Genomic DNA, 15,303 nt, shown 5'->3' with positions numbered 1-15,303 from the left:
TTTTAAAAAGCCAACCTAATTTTAACTGGAAATTTAAAATTTTACATTTTAAATTGAAACTATAAAAAAAATTCTAATACAGGATCACCTGGGTAACTCAGTTGGTTAAGCCTCCAACTTCGAGTCAGGTCATAATCTCATGGTTCCTGAGGTCAAGCCCCACATCAGGCTCTCTGCTGTCAGCACAGAGTCAGTTTTGTATCCTCTGTCCACCGTCCCCCCCACCCCTCCTCTTGCACACACGCTGTTTCTCTCAAAAATAAACAAAAAAATTCTAATATAATGTTGAATTCTAGCTCACTAAATGCTTCTGTATGACTCACAAAATGAGAGTTTATGCTCTGCTCTGACACTGATTAAATGCTCAGTCTCTGAGCCCCGATTTTCTTTATCAAAAATGTGTGGATTATGCTAGTAATCAATTGTATATCCCTTCCATATATAATATTCTTTGTAAGTCATAACTTGACCAAATGCTGAGTACAGAACACTTACTATCTGACTAAAAGTATTTTATTATTGGTCAAGTATGAGTGTCAATGCCTTAGTCCAAATTCAAAATGTCCATGAATCCAATGACTGACTAACAGAGATATAATAATGAGGAATTTAAAAAGAGGAAAACATTAATGGCTTGAAGAACACTCTTTATATTATTGATTATTCCTAATGTATATTTTTGCCCACCATCTAATATCTTTTCTCATTCTATTTGGACATATTAATGCCACCATATGTGCTGACACATGAAAAAAATACTTATGTGTAAAATCCAAATGTATGAAGATCTATAAATTGAGGATGAGACAGTGATACTAACTACAACTTTCTTTCACATGCTTCTGTCAAGAAGAACATGACTGGCTAACTGATGATCCTAGGAGAAGGAGGAGAGATATGTGAAGTCAATGTACCAGCTGAACTGCCTTTGCTGAGCCTAACCTAAATCGGTATTCAGATGCCGCAAATTGTGTGATTATTAAAAAAATGTTTAAGCAACTGTTTTTTTATATAATAAAAACCCAGTGATATAACACCCTACAATAAAGAAACCCAAAATTCAATATTTCAGTTTTAAAACTGATAAATCTAAATCTCTCTCATATTGTATACTATGTATCAATTCGCCTATCAATTTTTACTACCTCTGTAGGTCAGCAACTGTGCTGTCTCTGTAAGAGATTCAAAATACTTAACTATCATTTTGTATAAAGAAGGCCTGCAGAAGAATATATACACAATGGAGTACTATGTGGCAATGAGAAAGAATGAAATATGGCCCTTTGTAGCAACGTGGATGGAACTGGAGAGTGTGATGCTAAGTGAAATAAGCCATACAGAGAAAGACAGATACCATATGTGTTCACTCTTATGTGGATCCTGAGAAACTTAACAGGAACCCATGGGGGAGGGGAAGGAAAAAAAAAGAGGTTAGAGTGGGAGAGAGCAAAAGCATAAGACACTCTTAAAAACTGAGAACAAACTGAGGGCTGATGCGGGGGTGGGAGGGAGGAAAGGTAGGTGATGGGCATTGAAGAGGGCACCTTTTGGGATGAGCACTGGGTATGGAAACCCATACCATACCCATACCATTGGTTTGTATGGAAACCAATTTGACAATAAATTTCATATATTAAAAAATAAAAAAAAAGAATACGATTAAGTATACCTGTCACTATAGGGTAAAACTGAATATAATCATCTCCATAGCAGAAATATAAACAGCATAAAGAGTGATTCCTCTTTTGTATATGCTCATACACACACACACACACACACACACACACACACACACACACACCTTCTTTAACAATAGAAAGTATAAAAACAGAAAATAAAGCTGAGATATGTTTTGGGATTTTCATGTGAAAATTAAAATAAACATGTGAAACCATCTTTACTTTCTCCTAAAACTAAATGCCATTAAAATAAACGTTTTAAGGAATAACAGTGGCTGAAGCACTGGCAAATTTTGCAGTAGGGAAGGTAAATGTATGAGTGCTTACTTGGTACCTGAACAGCTTACATCCTAGGTAAGAAGAATGGAAATGCCCCCATGTAGCCAGCTGGATTATCCAACGTTTATTTATTTTTGGGACAGAGAGAGACAGAGCATGAACGGGGGAGGGGCAGAGAGAGAGGGAGACACAGAATCGGAAACAGGCTCCAGGCTCTGAGCCATCATCAGCCCAGAGCCCGACGTGGGGCTCGAACTCCCGGACTGCGAGATCGTGACCTGGCTGAAAGATGCTTAACCGACTGCGCCACCCAGGCGCCCCGCCAGCTGGATTATCCAAAATCATCACTCAAGTCAGAGGAGCTTTGAGAACCAGTCATCTTAGATGACAAAAGAGAAGGATGAGTTTGAAAACAAGAGAATTTATCAGTTCCATGTAAAGAGCAGGCTTATGATCATATCTTATCCCTGACCCAAAAGTCCAAAGAGCATGTCTATCCCATGCTTGCAAAAGTGAAAACATTATTTTCTGAAGAGACTAAGTTGAGAGGTTCTTAATACTAGAATAGCAGATACAGTAGAGAACAGGTTCAGCCGTCAATAAGAAATTCAGAAGATTTTGTGGAAGTCTACACCCTCTGTGCTAGAAACAGGACCCTTCTCTGGAGAAACTGATCCAAGATAAAAGCCCTCAAAAGGCCAGCGTTAGGTTTGTCAGGCCATTGCTTAACCATTTCACAGAAAATGAAACGAGGCACAGGAAATGCCCACATACAAATCTACTTACACATTTTTCATTCCCTTTCATGTAAGTGTGAACAAACTAGAAAAAATCAGCAGACATTCAAAGGAAGCTACTCAAACAAACAAACAAAAAAAAATAGAGACAAAAGAAAAAAAACAAAAACCAAAAATGAAAATATAAAAGAAAAATACTGGGAGAAACTCATAAGGAGTAGACACACACACACACACGCATATGTGTGCACACATATTACATAACTAATATTGTAGAAAATCAAATTACATTATAATTAAATAAATAAAATTTAAAAATAAGTTAAAGGGTTGGGGAAAAAAACTAAAGGAAATTGTCCAAACAGTAAAATAGAAAAGAAAAACAAGAGGGAAAAAAAGTGTTAAAAGATTAGGATCAGGCCAGATGTAGTAGCCAAATTCTGGGATTTTCAAGAAAAATAAGCAAGACAAATACCAGAAAAACAGGAAAGGGAATTATCAAATAATAGTATTGTTTTTAATATTATCAAATGAGAAATATGACTTCCTGACTGAAATAGACAATTGAGATTCTTGCAAAATATGAACAAACACACATACACTTCAAGCACATGTTGGTGAAATTTCAGAACACCATGTGAGATGGATGGTAATAGATACCGGTAGGATGTCTCCATCCTATACTAGGAAAATAATTATTAGTAAACTTAAGTACAAAAGCAGCATAAGCCGGCACTTTCTTACATGACGATAACAACTAACTGAAAGAAAACTGAAATAATTAAATACGGGGTGAGAGAGTAGAAAGGTGGCATGGAACACTGTTTATGTGATACATGCTTTATGCTACTTGGCTTAAAATTAAATATATTCCTTCATTTAAAATTAACATGAAATGATTAAAACACACAAAACAGTGAGTTGGAATTGTTTTGAAAAGAATTTTGAGCTAGGCTAGCTAGTTTAGCATTATGTTAGACACTGATAGGGCCACTGAAAGTTTTATTATTCATTAGGCATCAGCACTGCTAGTGTGGGCATTTAGTTTCTCTCCATTACCTCTATCTCTATTCAACAAGGACACTGAATAGAATATTCCTGCATCACTCTTTTAAAGCACATTTTTCAACGACTTGCTTTTGACATTATATGACCTTTTGTGATAAGGAGAAATAGACTAATAACTTCAGATACAATTTATTATGTACAATTACTAGAATTTTGTACAAAATAGAAAATTGGACCTAATTCCAAATATTAGCAATCATTCCAAGGAAACCAGTCTCAGGCAGTTTTTTTTTTTTTCATTGTGTTATTTTCAAGTGTCATTTTGGTTACAAGTAATTTGTTTTTAATACTGATTTTCAAACACCCAATTAGGTTCACCTTAGCTCGTTAAGCATCCAACTCTTGATTTCAGCTCAGGTCATGATCTCATGGTTTATGAGGTCTAGCCCCATGTCTGGCTCTATGCTGATAGTGCAGAGCCTGCTTAGGATTCTCTCTCTCCTTCTCTCTCTGCCCCTCCCCTCAAAATAAATAAACTTTAAAAAATAATTAATTAATTAAAAAACCCAATTAAACAAAAATATACTAACTATCCATCTACAATTCAGATATGATGCTATCTTCTTAGAAATATGGGGCTGCTTGTATAATAATAAAAAAGTAGGCAATATTTTTTATTTTATGATCTTTCTTACAGTTTTTATGAAAAAAATCAAGGTTTATACCATTTGAAAATAAAGAGCAATGTTTATTAGGTTTATTTATAAAATCAAATTCATATAACTAAAATATACAAAAAGATAATTTTATGCAAATGTCCTCACTTCAGGATTACAATAAAATGCAAAAATGAAAAATACAGAATAATCCAAATCTTCTTAATGCTTATCTAATTTGTATGAAATAAAGCTTTACAATAATGTAAAATATATATCTGATTACTAATTTTTTTTAAATAATGCTACTTTGAGTCTCTGTCCCTGAAAGACAGAGGATGGAGATATTTAACTGGAATAAGTTGATAGTAGAAACCTAAATTCTGGTCTTATTTGACCTGTTGACTAGCAAGCCACATGAGGTAAGTGTCCTACTCTCTTTAGGTCAAACATCCTTAACATGTAAAATGAGTTTTCAAAGACAATTTAATTCATAACTAGAAGTTATCACAATGGCAACATATTTTCTTCTTGGATACAGGGAAATATTAAAAACAGTATTAAAAATACTATTAAGTATATTAAAATTATTAAATTATTAAATATCATTAAAAATATGTGGTAGAGTCTGCTTTTATTAAACATTTTGAATTTCCTTAAGTGCTAAGTATATTATGCAAAATAGTAGTCCCATTTATTCTAAGTCTATTATGACTAGAAATAGATTAAAACTATCACACTGGATTAGATATGTTTACCTGAAAGGAAAAATAAATGGCATTTAAAGTCTTAACTCTTTAGATCTTTCTTAATGGAGTAGCACACACAAACTACACAGGACACATACACATACTATAGTTTTTTTTGTTTGTTTTTTCAACGTTTTTATTTATTTCTGGGACAGAGAGAGACAGAGCATGAACGGGGGAGGGGCAGAGAGAGAGGGAGACAGAATCGGAAACAGGCTCCAGGCTCTGAGTCATCAGCCCAGAGCCCGACGCGGGGCTCGAACTCATGGACCGCGAGATCGTGACCTGGCTGAAGTCGGACACTTAACCGACTGCGCCACCCAGGCGCCCCTAAGCTATAGTTTTTAGTTTAGTAAACTACAATAATACACTAGTGTATTATGAAAATATGACAACACAGTTTTCAAGGCGTAAACAAAAAAGTTATATGAAGATAATAAAAATTGTCTTGTACTACAGTGTTCTAATTTTTAGAACGATCTAAGGAACAAGGAAGGGACCCAGGAGTATTAAATGTGAAGGATGCACTACAATGAAACTGGACAACAGAAATGGCTGAAGGAAATTTTTTGAAAACATTGATTATTCATAACAAATTGCTTCATAAAGGAAATTTTACTTCATTAAAACACAAAATTACTATAGAAGTAGGTTCTACTTTGGAAAATTATGGAAATAGAAGTGGTACCAAATGTGACATCACGGAGCTTAGAGAAGAGGGTGGGTGTTGAGATACTCTGTACATGAATCAGTCTCATCCAAGCAAAAACTCCTAGTTGAGTCAGAGACAGACTAAGAAATACATGGAAATACACCCACAATCTCCCTCCACAAGAATCACTAAGAGTAACCTGAGAAAAGGGAGAATTATGGTGTTTCCTAAATATGTGATTTGGAATTTGAACAAATTTCATTTAACTATCATGGTATAGCATACTCTAAGTGATATAAAATTTGTATGAGGCCACGATATAGTCATCCCATTTCATTTGTTTACTCAGAAACCAAAAACATTAGTAAAAAGTCAGTATATATTTGGATTTGTTACCTAAGAAGTATACCAAAAACATATATCAAAACCAAAAATGTGCTCAAAAAGTTTACCATTTCTCAAAATAATTTATTTTCTCAAGATTACTCTCAATTGTTCAATTTGTCACATATATTAAAAAAAAAAAAACTCCAAGAAATATTTGGGAAAAACTGATCTACATAAACTTTAGTAAATGAAAAGATTGCCTAGACTTCTCAAAATCTTTGATATGGGAAGAATATTATAAATCTTGCATGGAAATGCACTATATACCATTTCCCAAACCCAGCTGAACATGGAGTGTGAATGTCTATGTGTCCATTTCAAGGGAGCCAGGGTCCCATGCAAAAGCTGTTGAGGATCTCAAGGAAACTGTTAATAATAACTGGAAGACCCTTGAGAAAACTGTTGGTAGTAACCCAAAAGCAGTGAGGAAAATATTATTGGAGGCTCTCCTTGAATCTGTGATGGTCTGTTACTTTCTTGATTAATAAAGTAAAGCTGGTAAGACCACTGCCAGTTCCAGACCTACCTTATTAGAGAGATGCCACCCCTGCCTTGGTCCCTGGGCACCTAGGGAAGTCCAACTTCACCAATACATGGAGAACTTGAGAGGCTCTAATAATACATGGCCTGGAAGAGAAACCCAGCTGAACCTAGCTCCCAGCTGACACTGTTGAAAGTATGAAGTATGTGATTTTAAGCATATTGGATACCCCACATTAGGCCAGCTGCCTGCAAATTGCCACCAAATGACCCCAGCTGATGTCATGTGAGAGAGAAAAATAGCCCACCCACACCCTGTCTGAATTCCTGAGAGACATAATGAAAATGATGGCTGTTTTAAGCCACTACATTTTTGGTTAATTTAATATGCAGAAATTGATTACCAGCAGAAAAATCACCCAAGCCTTTGGAATCACTACCTGCTAAAGACATGGTGAAGTCCCACAGCATCTTTCTAATTTTTTGTCTATTCTTCCAGGTTGTGGAAGCATTGTGATGAGAAGCTTCCATCCCTCTATACACATAGCTTACATATTTAATGTAGGAAAATTAAATGTAACACCACGAAAAGCTAGCATTCCCTAAAAATATTACTACATACCATAACTAGTCACTGTTATAGTATGAAAGACATAGAAATTTAGATTTAAAGCAATTCCATGAAACAGAAATAACATCCAACGCAAAAAAGACAAATCACACATTATTAAAACAAAAATCTTAGGCCAGATTTCTAGCTCCAACAGTTAGAATGGTTACACAATTAACGTTTGTATTAAAAATAACTTTTAAAATAAGAAATAGAAGCAAAATAGAGATTATAATCAACAATACTGCATTATAAACTTCAATGCTGTGAAGAGACCAGATTTAATTGTTCTCACAATATAGAAATGGTAATTATGTTACGTGATAGAAGTGTTAGCTACTTCAAATTGGTAACAATATTGCAACATATATAAATGTATCCAATCAACATGCTGTACTCCTTAAACTTACACAATGTTATGTCAGCTATATCATAAAAAAATTTAAAAAATAAGATAATAAGATAAATTAGGCTTTTTTAACACTTTGGAAACATTTTTTTTTTTAGTTTATTTACTTATTTTGAGAGAGAGAGAGGTCCCTTATTTTGAGGGAGGGACAGAGAGAGAGGGAGAAAGAGAATCCCAAGCAGGCTCCACACTGTCAGTGTAGAGCCAGATGCAGAACCATGAGATCATGACCTGAGCCAAAATCAACAATCTGATGCTTAACAGACTGAGTCACTCCAGGTGCCCCAGATATTAAAAACATTTAAACTTACAAGATAATTATCCATGACATTTTGCAAATTAGTAGATACTTATATTTCTAGCACTAATTAATATTTAAGATAAGTGTTTTAAATACATATTATCAAACTAAGAAATTAGGACAGTTTAAATATAGAAAATAAATACTTCCCAGACTAACTGCCAGAGGTAGCAATTGACTGCACCACTGGAAATCTATTCTTTAGTCTGAGATTGTGACTTGACATGGATTTGGAGAAAAGCAATACAATTTCATCTTTTTGAGTCCAAAGTAAGTTGATGAAGTCAAACTGAAATCCTTTCCAAATACTGATTCAATTCAGGGAATTCAAAATTTCATGAGTTTATAGTCAGTTTCAAGCTTTCCTTCATAGAAAAATTGCTACAAACTGATGAATTACTATTGTATTTTTTTTCTTAATAATATTTCTAGCTGTAATCATTTCCATGACTGACACCACCGAAAGACATTCCAGTTATTAGTTGAATGTACGATATCTTTGAGATATATTAATTTAGGTCAGTGATTTAAATGCCATCAAGTTACTTCTCTCTAAATGTTTATCAGGTGTTGATATGTCTATATTTGAGAACCATTGTCGAATTACAGTTTTAATTGAAAGAACTCTAAATATAAGTTTCATGTATGTCCGGCAAACTTTAATAGTTGTACGAATACAGGTAAATTATTTTAATTGTGAAACAAAATACATGGTATAATTTAATGTTGAAGTGACCTGAGCAAGTAAAATGAAAGATGGGATTCAACTTCTATCATTTTATCTTTTATTAAAATGTGTAAGTTAGGATACATAATAAGACCATTTTCACGTCTAAAATCGATTTTATCAAAATCCATGTAGATAAACCCACTTTTATTTTTTAAATTACCAAATAGAAGATAGATGTAATAAATCAAAATACATCTATATAAGTGAAATTTATAAAGAAAAAGTTAATTGACGTTCTTATCCTCCAGTCCCCAATTCCACTACTTAACAAAATATACATCAAAATCAGAGGATGAATGTAGAATATCAAAACATATCTTTATGAATGAAATTTATAAGGAAAAAGTTAATAGACTTTCCTTGAACAGCAGTTCATCAAAAGTAGTTCATCTTATCTTCCAGTCCCGAACTCTACCACTCAAAAACACATGTTCACTCTTCATGTACATGCACACACACACACACACACACACACACACACAATTAATTTTTTCTCTGCTCGAGCACATATACACATATACATAATATAAAAAAGGGGACCACTCAGAGTGCCTGGGTGGCTCAGGAAGATGAGCTTGTCCCTTGATTTAGGTTTGGTTCATAAGATGGACTCCTGCCTCCATGTTTGTGCTGACAGCACAGAGCCTGCTCAACATTCTCTCTCTCTCTCTCTCTCTCTCTCTCTCTCTCTCTCTCTCTCTCCTACACTTCTTCTTCTAGCACATGCACATTTTCTCTCAAAATAAACATTTACTAAAAATGGGACCACTCTACATACATTACTCTCTCCTTTTTATTTTGCTTATATAACAGCATAAAATAAGCATTCCTCCAACCCTACAGAGAGATAGTGATGACAGAGAGGTAGGTAGACAGACACAACTCATTATTTTTAATAGTTCAGCAGTATATCCTTGGTTTCTTGAATATCCAACTTGATGTAATGATTATGATCACAGATTTTTCAAACTAGCTCTTTGGTATTTTATCCATATTATGCCATTGGTTAGCCATGGAGTAATCATAAAATTGGCCAAATATTGAATCATAAAAAATTAAGATGTGTAAGTAAAAATATCATAAATGTAATTCTCTGATCACCATATGATAAATCTGAAAATTGATCACAATATTTTAAAATCTCTTCCTATTGGAAATTTTAAAATACTTCATTTAAATTAAAGAATTAAGGTGAAAATATAAACCAAAATTACAGAACTTTAAAAAATCTATCACCTCACATAAAAATAAACTAAACATGCATAGTGGACTTAAATGTAAAATATAAAAATGCAAAACACAGGAAAAATAATATTGGAAATTTTTCTGGACTTTGAGCTAACAGAAGAGTTCTTAGACTTGAAGACATGATCAGCAAAGACATCCATAAAAGGAAAAAATGGCAAATTGAATCTTATCAATATTAAAAACTTATACTTTGCAAAAGACCTTTGTTAAAACAATTAAAAGACAAGCTAGGGACCAAGAAAAAGATATTTTCAAATGGTATCTGACAAAAAAAATAATATATAGAATATATATAAACTACTCTCAACAACTAAAAACCAAGCAATCTAATTAGAAAAAGGGGCATAAGACATGAGGTAGCATTTTACTGAAGAGGATGTATGGATGACAAATAATAACACAAAAAGATGTTCAACATCATTACCACAATAACATGGTAACCACAATAATATGTTAACCACAATAACATACCAACACATGGACAGGTAAAATTTAAATGTGGTAATGGCATTAAATGCTGGCAATAATGTGGAGAAATTGATCACTCATCCAGTTCTAGTGAGAAAGTAAATTTGTATGGGTACTCTGGAAAATAATAGGACAGTTGCTTCTAAAAATAAATATGTGCTTACCCGAAGATCCAGCATTTGCATTCTTGGACATTTATCTAAGATAATGATAACTTATGTTAAAACAACAACCTATACGTGAATGTTCATAGCAGCTTTTTCATAACAGCTCAAAACTGGAAACAACTGAAATGTCCTTCAGGAAGTGAATGATTAAAATATTATGGTACCTCCATACCATGGAATTCTACTCAGCAGTATAAAGGAACAAACTATTAAAACACACAACTTAGATAGGTCTATCACAAGTAAGTTATGATGAGTGAAAAAGAAGTTCCAAAAAGTTATATACTGTAAGATTCCATGTATACAACATTCTAGAAATGACAAAATTATACAGGTCAGATGGAAAAAATATTTACTGGTAGCTAAGGACTGGAAGGTGGGGAACAGGGAGGGAGTTGGCAGTGTCTATAAAAGGGTAATGTGAAGGATCCTTGAGACAGGACCATTTTGTGTCTTGAGTTGTAGTGGGTGGATAAAAGAAATATCACATGCGGGTACCTGGGGGGCTCAGTTGGTGAAGCATCAGACTCTTGATTTCAGCCAAGGTCACAGTCTCATGGTTGTGACGGAGTCTGCATCGTGGGTTTGCACCGATACTGCAGAGCCTGCTTGGGATTCTCTTTCCCTCTCTTTCTGCCCCTTCCCTGCTCATGCTTGCTCTCTCTCAAAATAAATAAATAAACATTAAAAAAAAACACAACATATGGAGGGGCACCTGGGTGGCTCAGTCGGTTGAGCTTCCAACTCCAGCTGAGGTCACGATCTCACCATCCGTGGGTTCAAGCCCCATGCTTGGCTCTGTGCTGACAGCTCAGAGCCTGGAGCCTGCTTCGGATTCTGTCTCCCTCTCTCTCTGTCCCTCCCCTGCTCACTCTCTGTCTCTGTTTCTCTCTCAAAAATAAAAACATTAAAAATAAATAAATAAATAAATAAATAAATAAATAAATAAAAGCACATGGAATAAAATGTGTATAATTAAATTATACACTCACACACAAATGAGTGCACATAAAACTAGTGAAATATGAATAAGTCTGCTAGGTTTTCAACATCAGTTTCTTCCTTTAGATATTGTTATGGAAGATACTACTACTGGGGAAACTGGGTACAGGACATATAGGATATTTTTGTATTATTTAGTACAACTGCATGTGAATCTGCAATTGTCTCAAAATAATGTTTTTAAATAAATGTAATGAAAACAGCACATATCATTAGAATTCATATAAAATAAGGAGGGAAGATGTACTGAGGTAATTATATTTTTACCCTATCTCCTACTGCTGTGCTCTCTTGCCACACTATACTCTTCAAATATCAAGCTTACTACTAATTCAGGGTTGATTACACTCAAATGAGAATGGCATTAAAAAAGTAGAAAAACCAGAAATATCAATTAAATTATCCATTATACACAAAGCTAAATTGATTACATTAATACATGTATGAAATATATTTTATTTTAATTATAGAAGTCAAGGGTTTAATGGATCAAGTCTACCAGATTTTACTAAAAAGCAAAACAAACAAAAAACAACTTTCTTGCCAAATAAAACCTCAAAGTTATAGAGAGCCCTTCATCTCGTTTTTCATATTTTCTAAAATCGATCCAAGGTTTTAAATGAAAAACTTCATAAAATTTAACCAGCTCTATCTAAACTCTTTTTTTTCCCCTGATATTTGTCATCAGCTGAGGTATTTTCTATGCCATAAATCTATTTCACTGCTACTAACTAAATACTAATATCCTATAAATGCACATTGCAGCGGTACATTGTCCTGAAAAAGGTTGAACTACAAGCTTTAAATAAATCAAACAGATTGAAATAGTATCATCAACCATGCTGGAATGGTTTTAATATACCTGAAATAGTCTTTATGTTTTTCTCATTATCCTGTGTCATAAACCCTAATGCAAAATTTTCTAGAGCTATGATACAGTCATGCTCTCAAAAACCAAAGGTCCTTTTAAGGCAGAGTGAGTCCAAAGTATGGCTTATAATATGAAATTCAATTCTTTATGAATTGTACATGTTATGATAAAAATGACAAGGTTAGTATGCGACAGGTTATATTAATATTGCCCTTTGTGTCTTAAAGGTGATCATAGAGGTAAAATTATGTCTGTGCTTTCAAAAGTAATGTGAGGCAGTTTTCTGTCTTTTACAGAGATAACTCATGCTTAACGCTTAGCTTCATATTCATGGCCTCAGTTCTAGAATACTCCAGGAAGCATCATTCACATACAACTCAATATACAGTAAGTCCTTCTTTTTCTGCAGAAGATACTTTCCAAAACCCCCAGGGGATGCCTGAAATGACACAGTGCCAAACCCTACATATGCTATGTTATTTCCTATACATACATACATATGATAAAGTTTAATTTATAAATTAGATATAGTAACATATTAACAATAACAAATAGAATTATACTGCAAGAAAAGTTATGTGAATGTGATATCTCTCTTCTTCAAGATATTCTATTGTACTGTACTCACATTTTTTCTGCTTATGATGATTTGAGATCATAAAATGCTTATATAATGTCATGAATTGAGACAAATGATATAGGCATGGTGATAAAACCTTAAGCTACTACTGACCTTTTGACCATTCATCCAAAAGGAGGATCATCTGCTTTGGGACTGAGTTGACCACCTGAAACCATACAAAGTGAAACCATGGATAAGGGGGGCTACTGTATATGATAACCCCTGGGGTTCAGGCTTAAATTCATGGTTTTAAGCAGAATGGTTTCTAAAAATCTAGACTAAGACTTGTGGCCACATCTTGGGCAAGTGGGGCGAGTTTTTTCAGGGATGTCCAGGTACAGTGTACATTATGGAGACTCAAGGGCTAAATTTTGCTGAACTCTTACCCATACACCAGGGGAAAGTGTTTTTCCAGTCCAAGGTTCCTGATGTGTGGATATTCCATGAGGTAGCTATGCTGGACAAGTGGCTAAATAATGAAGAGATGTAACCACATAATTTGCTATTTATATGGACATAACTGAAGGAGAGGAGCAGATGGGAATTTCTCAGGCGTCAAACATGAGCAAGTTCAAGGTGATATTTTAACAATTTTTGATATCACACACATGGAGAAGTGGTGGAAAAAAACACTTGCAATTTCCTCTTCAGTTTTCTTAGGTCAGTTAATCTAGAACACAGAGCCTAAGGCAAAAACTTAAATGGTAACACTTGTAGAGAGGGCCCATGCAACCTTAGAGAAAAAATTGAGGGTAATAATGAAATAAGATTCAAAAGAAGGGAAAACAATTAAACAAGCTGTGTTACTGAGCTAGCTAGTTTTACAAGGAAGGTTTCAATCAGTCCTGTACAAAACTATAGCAGATCAAGTGATCTGGGGTACTGGGAAGGAAAAAGCTAAACAATTTATCTATTGATTCCTTCCTGTCTCTGCCAGAGTTCTCTTGTTCCAAAATTTCTCCCTATGTGCATCAATTCCTAGGCACTACAAAGTTTGCACTCAACCTTCCCAGACAGACCTTGGGGATGACATCTCCCCTGCAGGTCCAGTATAGTCAACATACAGGCACACAAGTTCCTTCTCATCAGTTGGGACTTTGCGTGGGGTCACTGGCAATGGTATTTGATAGTATTGTTTACTTTTTTTTCTATTTATATTGACTTGCTAATTATTCTATCAATTGCTGAGAGAGAAATGTTAAAGTCTTTAACTGCATTTGTAGATTGTTCTAATTCTCCTCCTACTTATGTCAATTTTTGTGCCATATGTTGAAGATCTTTTATTAGTGCACACAAATATCGGGTTGCTATGTCTTTTTAATGAGTTGATCACTTTTCCACTATGAAACATGACCCCTTGCTGTTATAAATACCTTCTCATTGTGCAATCTGCTTTTCAGTTTTTAATATAGAATACTTCAACTACATTGTGATCAGTGTTCGTATGGTACATTTATTTCCATGTTTTAACTTTTAACCTGTGTCTTTATAATTTATGTGGATCTTGTAGACAGCACATAGTTACATGTTTATCCAATGTGACAAAGTGCTTTTTAATTGGAATGTTTAGGCCATTTGTATTTAATGCAATTATTGATATGATGGCTCTAAATTTACCATCTCATTATGTGTTTGTCTACTCTTTTTTGTTATTGCTCTGTATTTCCTTTATCTTTTCTTCAGAATGTACAGCTATTTAAAAAAGTCTCTCTTTTCAGACTCATTTGAACTTAAACATTTTCCCATCCTTTGTGAGCTCTGGGAATCATTTATCTCATAGCTGTCAGTCATTCTTGCCCAGACTCTTGCAATTTCACCCGATATATGTGCAATTTATGTTCAGCAATAGATTCAAGGGAAATTATGATGTAGATGTTTAGAACTCTTTCTTTGAAGGGTAGTATTCTTCCTCTACAAATTCTAGCCACCTCTGCTGCTCTGACCTTGAATTTCTAATTCAGAAAGATCATGCTGTGTTCTGCTTCAATACGCATACATATACCAGAAAATGTCCCTAGGCAGAAAGGCAAGCAATTAGAGACCTTACATGTTTTGTACCTTCTTTTGGAGATCATAGTCTTATGATACTTGTTTTGTGATGACTCAATTGTTTTGTATATTTTGTTTTCTAGTGGCATATGATAGGATAGTAAGCCTAGTCTTAATACTTCACATGGTAGAAGAGAGAATTCTCATTAATTATTCTGAGAAAAAAACCTACATAATAAGTGATACTAATTATTTTAAG

At 34.2% G+C, this 15,303-nt stretch overlaps 1 long non-coding RNA gene across 4 annotated transcripts in view; it reads right to left on the bottom strand.

The window, feature by feature from the left end:
• The window catches only part of LOC109501696, a 529,863-nt gene that overhangs the window by 437,361 nt on the left and 77,199 nt on the right, over positions 1-15,303 (bottom strand). For all 4 annotated transcript variants that reach the window (XR_006600911.1, XR_006600912.1, XR_002744133.2 and 1 more), the window contains exon 2: positions 13,167-13,221. This is a non-coding gene — a long non-coding RNA (uncharacterized LOC109501696). The remainder of the gene's footprint in view (positions 1-13,166; positions 13,222-15,303) is intronic.

The sequence above is a fragment of the Felis catus genome, chromosome B4, assembly GCF_018350175.1.
Source record: "Felis catus isolate Fca126 chromosome B4, F.catus_Fca126_mat1.0, whole genome shotgun sequence".
Taxonomy (NCBI): Eukaryota; Metazoa; Chordata; class Mammalia; order Carnivora; family Felidae; genus Felis; species Felis catus.
This window is presented reverse-complemented; position numbering and strand designations above follow the sequence as displayed.